Below are 17,845 nucleotides of genomic sequence, written 5' to 3'. Positions count from 1 at the left end.
AACTTTTAGAACTGAGAGGACTCTTGGATAACATACATTTTTTCATTTTACAAACCAAGAAACTGAGTCCCTATAGGTGTAAATTTACCCATGACTATTCCTGTAATTAATGATATGTGATCATGGTCATGCTTTTAAATATGAGGCTGATAGGTGCTCATAAGTCATAAAACCATCAGTTATGTATAAAAAGGTGTGATTTTAAAACACTTATTTTACAGACAACAAAAATTCAGGAAAAGACAGGATTGGGTCCAGCAACCCTATGAGACAGTGGCTACCATATGGTCTGAGAATTTCAGAAAACTTTAGAGTTCGCTCTCCTCAGTGTCACCTGTCCTCTATGGCCTCACATTAGAAGATGTTAAATTTTCCCCAATTTACTGAGTCACAGAAAAGTTACCTTTTCCAGGGCTGTACAACCAGCAATTATTGGTTACAAATGGTCCTGTTACTTTCAGGGTCTTTGGTCATTACTGAATTAGTTAACTTTTCCTCTGTCTTAGGCTCAATTCCTACCCTCACCTCTCACAGCTCAGAACCTACCCCTGCACTATTCTTCCCCCACCACCAATCTAACTTTTTGGTGCTTTATTGCCTGGCATGGGTGTCAGGGATGGGTATCAGAGGGTGGCGAGCCTCAGACAGTAGCTAGAATTCTTCATATAAATCTCGGTATCCCTTCAAATTTAGATGGGCTAAGAGAAGCAGAGGTTCCCTTAATGCTAAACTGTCCAGAGTTACTATAACACCTTAGGAACATGAAAACATGAATTAATTACAGGATTTGGATTAGAACCCAGAACTTCTGACTCCAAGTCCAGAGTTTGTTCCAATCCAAGGAGCAAGTTTCCAGGAGCCCTTGCCTCTTTTCCTACTCTACATTTGAGGGTTCCCACCTCGTCTTCCCTACTGTCCAGAGAGCACTCATCTAAATCTCCAGTGGTCATTCTTCAATAGCCTTCAATTCCTCATTGGCCTTCTCTCCTTTCTCAATCATCTCTACTCTCATGAAAAATCAGTACTCATTGTCCTCACTATCACCTCCTTTCCCACTTGGTCCCAACACTAACCAGCTCTTACCATGAGCACAGCAACAGGCTTATAGTGGTTCTGACTGCCTCCTGCTTCCCCCTACACATATCTGTCCTGCACACAGGATCAGTTTAATCTTCCTAAAACATTGATGGCATCCTGTCAGCCACTCCTTATAGAAATATTGAAGAGGCCAGGATAAATCCAAGTATTACCTTCAAATACAAGGTCAAGATGACTCGGCCCTGAGCCATACTTACAACTTTTTTTGTCATCAACTCACATAATTACATGTTCCACGACTTTCTCCTAATTCTCTTCCTCTTTCTTTCATTCGTCTGCTGAAAGACTCCTTTGATTTTTTTTTTTTTTTTTTTTTGTGGTACACGGGCCTCTCACTGTTGTGGCCTCTCCCATTGTGGAGCACAGGCTCCGGACACGCAGGCTCAGTGGCCGTGGCTCACAGGCCCAGCCGCTCCGTGGCATGTGGGATCTTCCCGGAACAGGGCACGAACCCGTGTCCCTTGCATCGGCAGACGGACTCCCAACCATTGTGCCACCAGGAAAGCCCTCCCTTGATTTTTTAAGACTCTAATAATTGTGCATTCCCCTTAACTCCTTTACTAATTACATCTCACAGACATGTACTGAGCACACAACATAGTTCTTCTTGGATGTAGTAAATGAAATCCCAAATGTATGTTGGTGCCAGTGGGAACCTGACTACATGTGATAAAATCAATGTAGTGTTCTGAACTGTTAAGTTTTATTTTAGAAGTAGTTTAGTGCAAATGTTTAAGATATAATAACATGGACTAATGTTGATGTTTAAGGTTACATGACTCATTTTGGTCTCATCATATTCTTCCTTGCATTACCCATATCTGCATACATGTCTCCTCTGGTTATTACATTACATATTCACTTTGATAAAATACCATATATTATGCATGGGCACATCCCATACAATGCTCCGTAGAGTTTTTGTTCATCCCAAATAATCATGTATTGAAAAATCACTGATGATGTGGTAGGCAAGTCTAATGGTAACCTGGGAAGTGAACATTCGTAGACACAAAAAAATCAGAAGGGTAAAAATTTAAATCTAGGGAACTAAAGTACTGAGAATGTTACTCCAGAACACAGAAAGATTTCACGGCATTCTGGGACCCAAAGAAGCAGCAGGGTTGAATGAAAAGAGTCATGTTTGGGATATAGTTTTATTGCTCATCCCTTTCTCCCTCAACTGTCAGTCAAAAGTTGGCTGTGAGAAGGAGCATGAGGATAGAGAGAAATCAGTGAACTTACAATAGGGTACAAAGTCAAAGGGAAAATCACTCTCTATCTACCTGGTCCCCACTCGTTCACCTCAAGGGAGAAATCATCATTCACCAGACAGAAGATCCTGTCTGAAGGGGAAAAGAAATCTCAGCAGTGTGGTGTTAGCAGAAAGAGGAAAGGCCTCTGTCTTGCTCAGACTGGCTGTGGTGTGAGGTTATATGCTGTTTAATTCTACCAGAGCCTCAAGTCTTTAATCCTCCTACTTCTGGGGACAACCTTCAACTCCATCTTCACTGGCTCCCTGCATTACTTCAACCACTTAAGGGTAATTAAGGGGAAATAAGAAAAGGGGTTTACTCTAGGGTCCAGGTAGAATCAGCCTCTATTGTGGTTTCCTGCATGTGAGAGTCACACATGACATGAAGTGGTCATAAATTAAAGCTCAGCCTCATGCAGGGCTTCGAGTGACCTCTCCCCATAGAAGCGAAGCAGTGCCAGGCTGGCAGAGTCCCCCCTGGGAGCAGCCAGGAAATCAGGATTGTGGCTGGGAATTCACCCTCCATGGCCTGAGTTAGCAGAGGCCAGGCCTGTGCCAGGAGCCTCTTCTCTGCAGCTGGGACTCCCTAAAGACACCACCCCCACTTCACCACAGGCAACTTCCATCTAGCACTAGTTAGCCAACAGGAACAGCTCTTTGTGAGCCAATTAAAACCATTTGGACACAAACCACCTAGAGGAGTGGGAGAGGGTGGGTGGAGGGAGGGAGATGCAAGAGGGAAGAGATATGGGAACATATGTATATGTATAACTGGTTCACTTTGTTATAATGCAGAAACTAACACACTATTGTAAAGGAATTATACTCCAATAAAGATGTTTAAAAACACAACAAAAACAAACAAACAAAAAAACATATGGAGAGAAAAGTTTGGCTTCACCTCACTGATGTTGGAATACAGGCTCATCCTTCTTCCTGGCACATTTCCCCAGATACTGTTCTCCCTGGAGGGAGCAAGGATTGCTCCATGTCACGGCCATTGGAGGTATTTTCAAGTTTCATGGAATCATTTTCCTCTAACTTGTCCTTCAAGTGTCTGTTCCAAGGCCACTGTTTCCATCAGAGTCCAGCACCATCTCTCATGAGCTGAAGAAGCCCTTCCTGCTATTCCCTGGATATTGTAGCCTAGTAGATATCCTTAGTGTTCTGCCTGTAATATCTTGTCTCCTTGTGCTTGAGGGCAGAAAGCTAGGCTTTATATGAACTTTATCTATCACATTGTCAATTGGCCTTCAAGTAGATGACTTTGTTCTCGGCATTGATCTTTTGTCACTTGAATATTGAAAGCTGGCTATGTCTAACTTATGAACTCTGATTCCAAATGAATCTGGTTTTCTAGATTAACTTTTCATTTGTGAGCCACACAGAGGTACACAGTGTATTGCCAAGCCCACCGGCAAAACAGGCCACCTTTTATTCATTCTAAACTTCAGGCATATCCTGTTGCTCGTCAAAAACTACTGGTTCAGGTTCATCATGATTTCTAAATGTGACATACAACTGATATAAAGGCACAAACTTGCCCCTGTATTGTGGGTGGATATATTTGCCAAGAAGGATGTGAGGTTATCTTTGTTGCATGAAAGTAGCTGCAGATGTTCCTTAAGAATTCAGACTTGATGATGCAGATCAAATCCCACAATACAAAGCCATGATTACAACACAAACTCCCTATAGAACCTAAAAAGACCAAAGAACTGCCTAGTGATCCAGTTGTTTCAAGAAATTTCTATCGTAAACAAATTCAGCTTATATCCTTAAAAATTGTCATAATGAAGCCAAAAGTAGTCTCAAGAAATCATATCTAATATAATATTTTGGTAAAGAAATCATTCAAAGCCAAATAGGTAAATAAATTACTCTGACTTTACTACATGAAGTGGGGAGGAGAGGATCAGGAAGGAGGGAACAGGGACAAGGTATAATACTGATGACATTTATATGGTCAGGCCACTCAGGATAGGAGTTTTCTTCCTCTCTGAACATCCCCTGCTCAACCACTGCCTGCTTCCCCTATACCCTACTCACACGACTGAACTTCCTACATGCTTGCCCCAGGCCCAGGCTACTGATTGTCCTTATCAAAGGGGTAGTATGGGTCCTGGTAACTAATGCGCCAAACTGATGTAATTCCCTCTATAACTGGCAATCTACACCCCCTACCATCCATTAAGCCACTGATGTCTCTGTTGCTGACTCCAGGCTTCTTCTTTGGTCTTAAACTGGGCAAATGTAGGCCTTATAGGCCTGCTGGGTGCAGCCCAACAGTTGGCAGAGCCAGCCAGGAGAACAAGGAAACTCCAGTGAGCACTGAGATGTTGGGAAATACTGGATGGTGAATGGAATGTTGCAGGGGTTGTCCACTAGCTTGTGGGGCCTGAAAGTTGTGGGTTTTATCCCGGGGTGGCCGGCCATTCACACGTGGGGTCCAAAAGTTGAGGGGGTAATCCTGAAAGTTGCAGGGGTAGTACTGCAGTGGATGTCTACTAGTATGTGGGACCCTGTAGTGGCTGTGCATGATGAATGGGGGCTGCCAAGAGATCTGGAGAACAATGGCCCCTCATGGCTCTGCTATTGTATCAAAGTGAGCCTTCTGTAATTGGTTAAGCTAGCTCTCTGGAAGGAATTGGTATTTCTCTTCCTGTACCTTTGAGATGTATATGATCTACCTGGGTTCTCAGGAACTTTAATCTAATCATATGTGATCTCTAAGAGTAAATGAACAAAAAGGAGCAAGGATTTTAAAATTCTTTATGGGAATAATTATGTTTTGGGAATGTCTATCTAAAATAGTCTCTCAAGATTTTTGTAACTTGAAACTAAACTAAGTTACATGAAGAGAATTCATTGACTAAGTCATTTCAAAAAAGGTAAAATATTGGAACATTAATTGCTGGGCAGGTCTAAGTTTATCTACTTTTGCCTGCTTAGGAGAATAAGACTAAAGCATTAAGCTTTCCAATCAGGAAATGCACAATTGTTTCTTGGTTTTTGCGAGAGATTAAGGTTTTTAAGGGTTAAGATTATAATCAGTCATAATTCTATTTACTATAACCAAGTTTCTTTATCGTACATTGTGATAATATGTTTAACTGTGACTTTTTAAGTCTTTTGTCTTTTGTAGACAGTTATTGTTGTACTCTGATGCTTTTACAAAAGTGCTTCATCTTCCAGATTCATAGGAACGACTTTTTGACAATAACAGGTCTCTGATAAATTTCAGATTACACTTCAGAACTGGGTAAGAACTTAAATAATCCTAAAGGAAAACCTGATGGCTTCATAAAAAGTTAATGGAAGGATTGGTTACTGAGTGAACTGGTGAATATGGTTATAATATTTATGGGTTTTGTCTGGAAAGTTTTGATCTGTGTTTTCCAGATAGAGGGATGCCCTTCCCCTCAAGTTAGTTGTGACTTACAGCAATTGGGTAAACTACTCCTGAGGGTAGAATTGAAACATTTTTCTTTTCTCTCTGCCCAGTCCCTCCAAAACCTGGGACTCTTGGTTTATGAGCAGCCATATCAGGTGAATGGGAAAGACTGCCTCCTGTCATTTGCACGAATCTTGATATTTGGGATACCTCTAGAAGACAGAAATCCACTGAGGTGGAGGCTTATGGCAGGCTTTTGTCATGGCGTCCCTGGCCTTGAGAGTCCTTTGGGGAATTCAGTCTGAGACTCCTGAGGACTTCTACCTCAGCCAGCTTGAAGGAGCTGATATGGTCAATTGCAAACAAACTAGTTTTGATTTGCTGTGTTTGGTGGAGAGGAGGGTTATTTCAGAGAGAAAAAAGACTATGTTTTAGTGGATGTTAAATTCTACTTCTGTTAGCTAAGGTCTGTATTTATGACAGTTATTGTGTTAACCATGCTTTTGCCCTGGTGTTCTGAATGGAAAGAAAATTATCTGGCGAAATTTTCACAGATTATAACTACTCATGAAATGTGACATTGCTTGCTTTAAGTCTGCTGCTAATAGCACATGTGCAATGCTTCTGTGACAATTGAGTGTAAGTGATAAAATGTATAGCCTATAAAGTGATTCCCCATTAACATATCTCTGAGCCTGTTCATGAGATCAGATTAGTTTTCCTCCAATGTGAATGACTAGGTGAATATAAAGGAGACCTAACAGCGAGGGACATGATCTGAACCTGAGGTAGGAGCCAGCACCCCAGCATTGAGGGATGGATATTTTGAGCATCACTGCTTTCTAACAAGATTTGCAATCAAAAGGGGAAATGATGGAAAATATGCACATATTCAGGTATGTGGGAAGTCAGAGGGCTTATGCATGTATTAACTTAAATTTTACCACCCATTTATGATAAAAACCCTGCAGAAAGTAGGCATAGAGGGAATTTTCCTCAACATAATAAAGGCCATATATGACAAACCCACAACCAACATCGTCCTCAATGGTGAAAAACTGAAAGCATTTCCACTAAGATCAGGAAAAAGACAAGGTTGTCCACTCTCACCACTCTTATTCAGCATAGTTCTGGAAGTTTTAGCCACAGCAATCAGAGAAGAAAACGAAATAAAAGGAATCCAAATCGGAAAAGAAGAAGTAAAGCTGTCACTGTTTGCAGATGATATGGTACTATACATAGAGAATCCTAAAGATGTTACCAGAAAACTACTAGAGCTAAACAATGAGTTTGGTAAAGTAGCAGGATACAAAATTAATGCACAGAAATCTCTGGCATTCCTATACACTAATGATGAAAAATCTGAAAGTAAAATTAAGAAAACACTCCCATTTACCATTGCAACAAAAAGAAAAAAAATATCTAGGAATAAACCTACCTAAGGAGACAAAAGACCTGTATGCAGAAAATTATAAGACACTGATGAAAGAAATTAAAGATGATACAAATAGATGGAGAGATATACCATGTTGTTGGATTGGAATAATCAACATTGTGAAAATGACTCTTCTACCCAAAGCAATCTACAGATTCAATGCAATCCCTATCAGACTACCACTGGCATTTTTCACAGAACTAGAACAAAAAAATTCACAATTTTTATGGAAACACAAAAGACCCCGAATAGCCAAATCAATCTTGAGAACGAAAAATGGAGCTGGAGGAATCAGGCTCCCTGACTTCAGACTATACTACAAAGCTACAGTAATCAAGACAGTATGGTACTGGCCCAAAAACAGAAATATAGATCAATGGAACAGGATAGAAAGCCCAGAGATAAACCCATGCACATATGGTCACCTTATCTTTGATAAAGGAGGCAGGAATATACAGTGGAGAAAGGACAGCCTCTTCAATAATTGGTGCTGGGAAAACTGGACAGGTACATGTCAACGTATGAGATTAGAACACTCCCTACCACCATACACAAAAATAAGCTCAAAATGGATTAAAGATCTAAATGTAAGGCCAGAAACTATCAAACTCTTTGAGGAAAACATAGGCAGAACACTCTATGACATAAACCACAGCAGGATCCTTTTTGACCCACCTCCTAGAGAAATGGAAATAAAAACAAAAACAAACAAATGGGACCTAATGAAACTTCAAAGCTTTGCACAGCAAAGGAAACCATAAAGAAGACCAAAAGACAACCCTCAGAATGGGAGAAAATATTTGCAAATGAAGCAACTTTGTCAGTTGGATTAATCTCCAAAATTTACAAACAACTCATGCAGCTCAATAACAAAAAAGCCAACAACCCAATCCAAAAATGGGCAGAAGACATAAATAGACATTTCTCCAAAGAAGATATACAGACTGCCAACAAACACATGAAAGAATGCTCAACATCATTAATCATTAGAGAAATGCAAATCAAAACTACAAAGAGGTATCATCTCACACCGGTCAAAATGGCCATCAGCAAAAAGTCTAGAAACAATAAATGATGGTGAGGGTGTGGAGAAAAGAGAACACTCTTGCACTGCTGGTGGGAATGTAAATTGATACAGCCACTATGGAGAACAGTTTGTAGGTTCCTTAAAAAACTAAAAATAAACTACCGTATGACCCAGCAATCCCACTACTGGACATATGCCCTGAGAAAGCCATAATTCAAAAAGAGTCATGTACCAAAATGTTCATTGTAGCTCTATTTACAATAGCCAGGAGCTGGAAACAACCTAAGTGTCCATCATCGGATGAATGGATAAAGAAGATGTGGCACATATATACAATGGAATATTACTCAGCCATAAAAGGAAACGAAATTGAGTTACTTGTAGTGAGGTGCATGGATCTAGAGTCTGCCATACAGAGTGAAGTAAGTCAGAAAGAGAAAGACAAATACCATATGCTAACTCATATATATGGAATCTAAGAAAAAAATGTCATGAAGAATGTAGGGGTAAGATGGGAATAAAGAAACAGACCTAGTAGAGAATGGACTTGAGGATATGGGGAGGGGGAAGCGTAAGCTGTGACAAAGTGAGAGAGTGGCATGGACATATATACACTACCAAATGTAAAATAGATAGTGGGAAGCAGCCGCATAGCACAAGGAGATCAGCTTGGTGCTTTGTGACCACCTGGAGGGGTGGGATAGGGAGGGTGGGAGGGAGGGAGATGCAAGAGGGAAGAGATATGGGAGCATATGTATATGTATAATTGATTCACTTTGTTATAAAGCAGAAACTAACACACCATTGTAAAGCAATTATACACCAATAAAGATGTAAAAGAAAAAAACTAAACATAGAATTACCATATGACCCAGCAATCCCAGTACTGGGCACATACCCTGGGAAAACCATAGTGAAAAAGACACATGCACCGCACCCCAATGTTTAATGCAGCACTATTTACAATAGCCAGGTCATGGAAGCAACCTAAATGCCCATCAACAGATGAATGGATAAAGAAGATGTGGTACATATACACAATGGAATATTACTCAGCCATAAAAAGGAATGTAATTGGTTCATTTGTTGAGACGTGGATGAATCTAGAGACTGTCATACAGAGTGAAGTAAGTCAGAAAGAGAAAAACAAATATCACATATTAACGCATGTATGTGGAACTTTGAAAAATGGTACAGATGGACTGGTTTGCAGGGCAGAAATTCAGACACAGATGTAGAGAACAGATGTATGGACACCAGGGGAGGATAGTGGTGGTGGGCAGGGGTGATGTGATGAATTGCGAGATTGGGATTGACATGTATACACTGATGTGTATAAAATGGATGACTAATAAGAACCTGCAGTATATAAAAAAAGTAGTGAGGGAAACTGTGTATGTGGGTAAGGTAGGAGGTCTATGGGAGCTCTCTGTACCTTCCGCTCAGTTTTGCTGTGAAGCTAACACTGATCTAAAAAAGTAAAGTCTACTAAAAATGTTGGTAAAACTGGTTTGGGAGAGAAGATAAAACATGCAATTTAAAACATACTAAGTTTGAGATACCTAAAAGAGACACTTGCTGAGAGGGTGAAAGGGATACTGTTAACTCTGTCAAATAACACTGTTTGGTGTGTTAAATATTGTCATACTATTATTTGGTAGAAAATTTCCTATAAAATACTATGGATACTAAAAAGTTATTTTGATCAAAAAAATCACCTAATTATTTAATAAATAAATTTGTTGTTAATGGCCATTTTACAATATAAGTCCTGGTGACCAGGTATATACTAACCTGTCTTCTTTTCTGTATTAAAAAAGCTAACAAGCACATTATTGTACTATAGTTTTGCAAGATGTTGCCAATGGGGAAACGGTAAAGTATACACAGGAGCCCTGTGTGTTATTTCTGACAACTGCATGTGAATCAGTAATGATCTCAAAATACAGTTTAATGAAAAAAACAATTAACCAAAGAACAAGGGGATGGGTGGTAGGTAATAAGATAAGGAAATCCTTTCTCTTTCTCTGTGAAAGAATTTGACCTTGGAATAGCATTTTAGCTCTGTTCCCCTGGTAACCACCCAAGAAAGTATGTCAACTGTGTTTCTGAACAATCTTATTTATGTTTCTGACTGCCTTGGTAACATGCTCAAAAGATTCATCAGCTGCATCATGAGGCAACATTGCTTAAGATAAAAATGACTCCTGATTGGTAAAGTGTATTTACACTGGGCAAGTCCCTTGCAGGAACCTTGGAAACTAAGCTCTTCTCATAGGCTGTTACAAGATACATTAGATCTGATAGGGCCTAGGGCTTCAAAGCCAACATGAGTCTTGCTTCCTTGTACCTGAGCTATCATCTGAAACATCTGAGGAGACAGCTGCTGAATAGTTGTATGCACCTCTGAAAAGACCACTCCCACTGAAGGGAAATATCTGACAAAGACCAGATGGCACACTGCACTCCTTGTATCTATTCAAAACATAAATGAAACAATAAAATGGTGTGAAGCCAGCTGAAATTATGGCTGCTGGGCCAGAAGATACTTCTGGACACTTGGAGGATGTGGAGGATAATGGCCCCAAAGTTACACCTATCTAATCTTAGCTATATATTCTTGGATAGAAGGTATAAGATCTAAATTTTTCTGTATGTTAAGATGCATGGGTACGTTTATCAATCATAATTTTTTACCTTTACCTCTTGGGACAGAAAATGCTCACTTCAACTTAAAGACTATTCTCAGATTTGTCCTTCTGTGTGGGCCATTGTTACCTGGTGTCTGGAGGCCTTGAGAACACACAGAATCACATGCCTTATGAGCATAGTGCTTTAGACACAGGAGGAAAACTGTAAGGGGTATCTTGAAATCTTTACAAAATATATTCTATGCTAGCAAGATATTAATATGCCACAATTTGCTAAGTCACATTTCTTGGGCTGATGTATTGCTGAGCCAAGAAATGAAAGAAAGTATTAATGTAATGTCATAAATGATGTGAATGAGAATAGAATAAGTGTGGATTACTTGTTAGAACTGGATCAATTTTAAATGTTTCAAAATATGTGCTCCTTAAACCTAGCCAATGATTTGAGTCCTATAGGACAAGATTAGATTTGGGTTTCAATGTTATTAATTGGTATAGGTATAATGATATGCAGTACTGATTACACATACATGTTGTTATGTATTAGACAATTCATTAATTAAACCTCTTATAGGAAAAATTTTAAAGATGATGTAAGGATTGGAACCATGGGGATGACGTGCAGTGTGACCCCTGAAGTCTACTGGTGGTAGAGCAAGCAGTGTGCTTCCAACTGGGGTCATCTGAAGACACAAAGCTGTGCCACAGCTCTGGTACACAGCTGAGCAATGATGAACATAGCATATAGCGAGAATGTAGAGTCTGTGCTCAGGATAAATTTCTTTTTCTTTATTAATTTATTTTATTTTATTTATTTTTGGCTGTGCTGGGTCTTCATTGCTGTGTGCGGGCTTTCTCTAGTTGCAGCGACTGGGGGCTACTCTTCGTGGCAGTGCTCTGGCTTCTCATTGCAGTGGTTTCTCTCGTTGCGGAGCACGGGCTCTAGGCACGCGGGCTTCAGTAGTTGTGGCTTGTGGGCTCTAGAGTGCAGGCTCAGTAGTTGTGGTGCACAGATTTAGTTGCTCCGTGGCCTGTGGGATCTTCCCGGACCAGGGCTGGAACCCGTGTCCCTTGCATTGGCAGGCGGATTCTTAACTACTGTGCTACCAGGGAAGCCCAGGATAAAAGTTCTTTACAGCATGAAATAACTGAACTGAGTTTTATATCAGTTTTGATATGAATTTTATCAATCTGAGTTTGACAAAATTCAGCCAGTCCTTTCAGAGGCATTCCTTACCTACAGAACCATTGTTTGACACACCTAAATTCACCAAGGAATGTTTAGGAGCAGCTAAATTAAGTTACTGTGACCAAAAGGCTAAGGGACAGTTTAAAGCATCTAGAGGTTTAGTAAAGTTTAATTTATGGTTGGGAGAATAAGAAAAATAGCTCTGATGGAGGACATCCCACATCACTGCAATTCCTGACTCCCTTCAGATCTGCTTGTATCCTTTGGTACCAAGTAAATCATATTTCACAGAGACCTTGAAAACTGTGATAGTGACTTGAAAGAGACTTGAGCTGATACTTCACAAAAGAACATATACAAATGGCCCATGAGCACCTGAAAAGGGTCTCAAAATCATTAGTCTTCAGGGAAATACGAACTGAAAGTACAATGAGATGCCATTATATACTCAATAAAAGGCTAAAATGAAAGAGATGACAGTACCAAGTGTTAGTGAACATGTGGGAACTCTCCTACATTGCTCCTGGGAGTGTAAAATGATAAAACCACTTTGGAAAGCTATTTAATAGTTTGTTATAAAGTTAAACGTCACCTACTGTTATGGACTGAATGTTTGTGTTCCTCCCAAAATGCATATGTTGAAGTCCTAACCCCCAGTGGATGGTATTTGAAAATGAGGCTTTTGGGAAGTAATCAGGGCTAGTTGAGGTCATGAGGGTGGGGCCCTCATGATGGGATTAGGGCCCTTATAAGAAGAGACACTAGGGAGCTTGCTCTCTCTCTCTTTCCTGCACTCACAAAGAGATCCTGTGAGCACACAGCAAGATGACAGCTGCCTACAAGCCAAGAGAAGAGGCCTCAGAATAAACCCTACCTTGCTGGTGCCTTAATCTTACACTTCTCAGATCAGACTTCCCAGGACTTTTTAGCCTCAAGAACAGTGAGAAATAAATTTCTGTTGTTTAAACCACCCAGTCTGTGTATTTTGTTATGGCAGCCCAAGCAGAGTAATACACCTACCCCACAACCAGTTGTTCTAGTCTTAGTTATTTACTCAAGAGAAATAAATCGATGCCCACCCAAAGATTTGTGCACCAATGTTCATGGCAGCTTTATTCATAATAACTTAGAAACAATCCAAACGTCCATCAACAGGTGAATGCATAAATACTGTTGTACATTTGTGCAATGAAATACTACACAGTGGGACTTCCCTGGTGGTCTAGTGGTTAAGAAGCCACCTTCCAATGCAGAAGATGTGGGTTTGATCCCTGGATGGAGAACTAAGATTCCACATTCAGCAGGGCAACTAAGCCTGTGCAGTGCAACTACTGAGCCTGCACGCCACAACTAAGAGAGCCTGCACACAGCAACTAGAGAGAAGCCCACATACCGAAATGAAGAGCCCACATGCCACAACTAAGACCCGATGAAGCAAAAAATAAAATTAATGAAATAAATATTTTTAAAAGAATGTAAATTCTATTGATATTGGGTATTTTTTTAAAAAATACTACACAGTAATGAAAAGAAGTATCGATACACAGACCATAATAAATTAATCTCATAAATAATATGTTGAGGGAGAGAAGTGAGACACAAAAAAGTACATACTATAAGATTCCATTTATATGAAGTTTTAGAACTGGCAAAACTAATATACAGCAAAAGATATCAGAAGAGTGGTTGCTTCTGGGTGGGTGGTTTTGAGTGGGAAGTAGTTTGAGGGAACTTTCTGGGATAATGAGCATGTTCCATGTTTTATTTGGGGTTAAACAAATTTATCATATTTGATGAAAATGTACACTTACAAATCTGCATTTAAAAAAGAGAATAAATGAAAAGACAAGAAGCTTCATTAACATGACTGTTTCAAGTTGTTGTTTTGGCCAGTTTGTGATATTGTGATTTATAATAAGATATATATATATATGATCTTCAACCAGTTTATGGCACAGAGCTCCCAAAACCCTTGGGATTTCCTAAGTGGTAAGAGAGATAAATGTGTCTTTTGATATTCATAACAAGCTCTTTTCAACCACACCAGACCTTATGTTAATGAAATAATTTTTGGAAAACACCTAAAGATGGGGGCAGGTTGCCAGGGAACAAACCATGTTATTAGAGGGTTGAAGTAGCCCCATCCCCGCTCCCCAATATCAAGGGAGGGAAGAGGGGCTGGAGAGCTGGAGATTGAGTTCAATCATCAATGACCAATGATTTAATCAATCATGCCTATGTAATGAAGCCTCTATAAAATCTCAAAATGACTGGGGTTCAGAGCGTCCAGGTTGGTGAACTTGTGGAGGTGCCGGGAGAGAGGTGCTCAGAGAGAGCAAGAAAACTGTGCATCCTCTCCCCATACTTTGTCCTATGCCTCTCTTCCATTGGGCTGTTTCTGTATTATGTCCTTTTATAGTAAACTGGTGATTTGGTAAGCAAAATGTTTTCCTGAATTCTGTGAGCAGCTCTAGAAAATTAATCAAACTTGAGGAGGGGGGTGCATAAACCCCTGATTTATAGCCAGTAGGTCAGAGTCACAGGTAACAACCTGAACTTGAGATTGGTGTCTGAAGTGGGGGTGGAATTTGGGGTGGTGGACAATCTTGTGGGACTGAAGCCTTAACTTGTGGCATCTGATATCATCTCCAGGTAGCCTGTGTCACAATTGAGTTAACAGCTTGGTGGTGTTAGAAACAATACAGGTTGGACATTTAATGCGCCCTCCTGTGGATGAATATGGAGCAGAGCTGAAGACAAAGTTGACCTCAGTGAGTAAGCCCATTAAGTTTCTCTGGTTGGCATCCATTTTGAAATACTTTTCACATCATCTCTTGCAGAACGGTGCTTGCTTTAAAAAAAAAAAGTGTGTGTGTGTGTGTGTGTGTGTGGTGTGTGTGTGGCATTTTAATAATTCAATATTTTCTTTACCAGAGCCTTAATTGCATTGTTCTCACCATACACTCTTTCTTGAAAGCAGTACATTATTTGACAGTTTGTTGACTAGATGAGAAGGGACAGTGAAACTACCATGACTCTCAAATTGTTGAAGTATCTGGTCTCAGAGACTGCTAAGGGCCTATATACCCCATTTCTAACAGAAATGTGACTAACGACAGGGAAGCCCCATGTGTGGGGTCTTTCATGAATCAGAAAAGAAGTCTTCCTAGAAAAGACTCGTTTCAGTAGTCCTAGACGGTGGTACTCCAGACAGTTTGACACCATTGGGCACTGCACCATTTTAAGAGTCCTCTGGTGAGTGGGAAGAGGGTTATTTGAAGGGAATGAAAAGAGGAGAGAACCTTCCTTGCTCAGGAGAACACAAATGGAAATTGTGGCCTAGACATTCATTCCCTTACAACTATCAGTAACTATGCACTCTTGGGAAAGTCTTAATTATCCACAGGTACCTGCAAACTCTAGAAAAACTCATGAAGAGGTACATCAGCATGTACAGAATATTTACAGCAGCATTTTTTTCCAAGACATTTTATTGTGGTAAAATACACATAAAATTTACCATCTTAACCATTTTCAAGCGTACAGTTCAGTGGTATTAAATATATCCACAGTGTTGTGCAACCATCACCACCATCCATCTCCAGAACTCTTCATCTTGTAAATCTAAAACTCTGTACCAATTAAACAATAACTCCCCACAGCACCTTCCCCCAGCCCCAGGCAACCACCATTCTGCTTTCTGTTTCCATGATTCTGACTATTCAAATAACCTCATATAAGTAGAATAATAGAGTATTTGTCTTTCTGTGACTGGTTTATTACGGCAGCATGTTTTTTAAAGCTACTATTACTCTTACTTGAAAATGAAAAACAAACAAATAAAGCTTGAGATAGTCTATCGTGAGCCATTTGATTAATGAGAGAGAGGATTTTGTTTAACCTTGTTTTCTGTTTCATGTTTCTTATTCTGCTTCTCTTCTCTGGCCTTCTCGTATGTTACTTAAACGTTTTTTAGACTTCCACTTTGATTTATATAGTCTTCTTCAGTATATCATTTTGTATAATTTTTTAGTGGTTGCTCTAGGTATACACACATAACTTAGCAAAGTACAGAAACCTTAATTCCACTGAGGTCCCTCTGTCTCCCCACTTTTTAAAATATAATTGTCTTAAGTCTTTCCTCTGTATACATTGGGCACCAATCGTGCTATCATTTTACTTCAACCATCACTTCTCTTTTAAGAAACTCATAGTTAGGAGAGTCTATTTTAGTTATCCCTATTTTTACCCACTCTGATGTTCTTTTTTTTTCTCTCTACAGTTCCAAGCCTTCTTCTGTTATCATTTACTTTGTTTAGAATACTTCCTTTAGTAATTCTTTAAGGGTAGTTCTGCTAGCAATGAATACTCTTGGTTATCCTTTGTCTGAGAATGTCTTTATTTCCCTTTTACTCCTGAATTGTATTTTCACCAGATATAGAATTCATGGTTGACAGTTCCTTTTCTTTCCATTTGAGAAAAACATGCTGCTTCCTTTGGCTTCCACAGTTCAGATGAGTGGGGGGTGGTTTCCCACTGGTGTTTGGTTACAGTAAGGTGGGTATTACCAAAAAAGTTCTCTGTGTTAGGCCACCATTTTCCCCAGTTTCAACTAAGGGAAATAGGCTTTTCTTAGAGTTTTTTTTTTTTTTCTTGTCTGGGTCTGTTGTTGGTTCTGGCTTGTAAGCTTCTGCAACACCCTAGCTGAGACATACAGGAGGTGATAAGGAAAACAAGGGAATTTACCACATGTCCTTCCCTGGCTCTAAAGTTCTCAGTTTGCCTTCTTCCTTCCACATTTCAGAGTCTTCCTGTGCTTGTTTGTTGTGTTATGTCCATGGATTTTTAATTGTAAAAGGGATGACATGGGAGGAATGGGGCTACTCCATTTTGGGTCAAACCCCAGGTATGGAGTTTTCCTCAACATTTTATTATGAAAATTTTCAAATACAAAGTAAAGTTGCAAGAATTTTACAGTGAACGCCCATATACCATCACCTAGATTCTACCAATAACATATTACTAAATTTGTTTTATCACGGTTCCTAAAAGATAAAACTTTGAAACAACACAAATGTCCATTGACAGTATAATAGCTAAAGCTACCTGCAATAATGGGGATAAATCTGACAAAATGTTTGGAGAACAAAGCACACAAAAAATATGACTATATGACTCTATTTTATAAAGTTAAAAACAAGTAAAACTATTACGTAAGGATGTATGAGTAGGTAGTAAAACCATAAAGAAAAGCACAAAAAGGTCTATCTCAAAAGTCATGATAGTAGCTGATTAGTGTTTAGGAAGAAGGTACTGAGTGTTAGTAGGGGGCTACTTCTCAAGTTGGGTAGATGTTTACAGGGGTGATATCTTTATAATCATGTGTTACACTGGATTATATGTTCTAATTGGCTTTCTGTATGTATATTTCACATTTTTAAAAGTATGAGAAATATGATTCTATTTTTGTTTCATACTCACAAATGTGTATATGCACATACAACAGCATATATGAATAGCATATAAACATGTAACCAATGTTTCTGTTGGATTTATTTCTTTATTACATGTTTCTTCATTCCATATACTGTGTGCAAATTTTTTTAACAATGAATGCATTATTTTCATAGACAGAATAAACAACAAAGCACTTTTCTCTTTAAAAAATTGTGCATATACAGTATTTCAAAATGATACCAAAATTTTTAACACTTCAATAGGAAATGGCCAAAGTACATATACAGGCAATTAATATGTCTGAATGGTTCAATAAATATGATATTATATTTAATTTCA

The sequence above is a fragment of the Mesoplodon densirostris genome, chromosome 3 (assembly GCF_025265405.1).
Source record: "Mesoplodon densirostris isolate mMesDen1 chromosome 3, mMesDen1 primary haplotype, whole genome shotgun sequence".
Classification (NCBI taxonomy): domain Eukaryota; kingdom Metazoa; phylum Chordata; class Mammalia; order Artiodactyla; family Ziphiidae; genus Mesoplodon; species Mesoplodon densirostris.
This window is presented reverse-complemented; position numbering follows the sequence as displayed.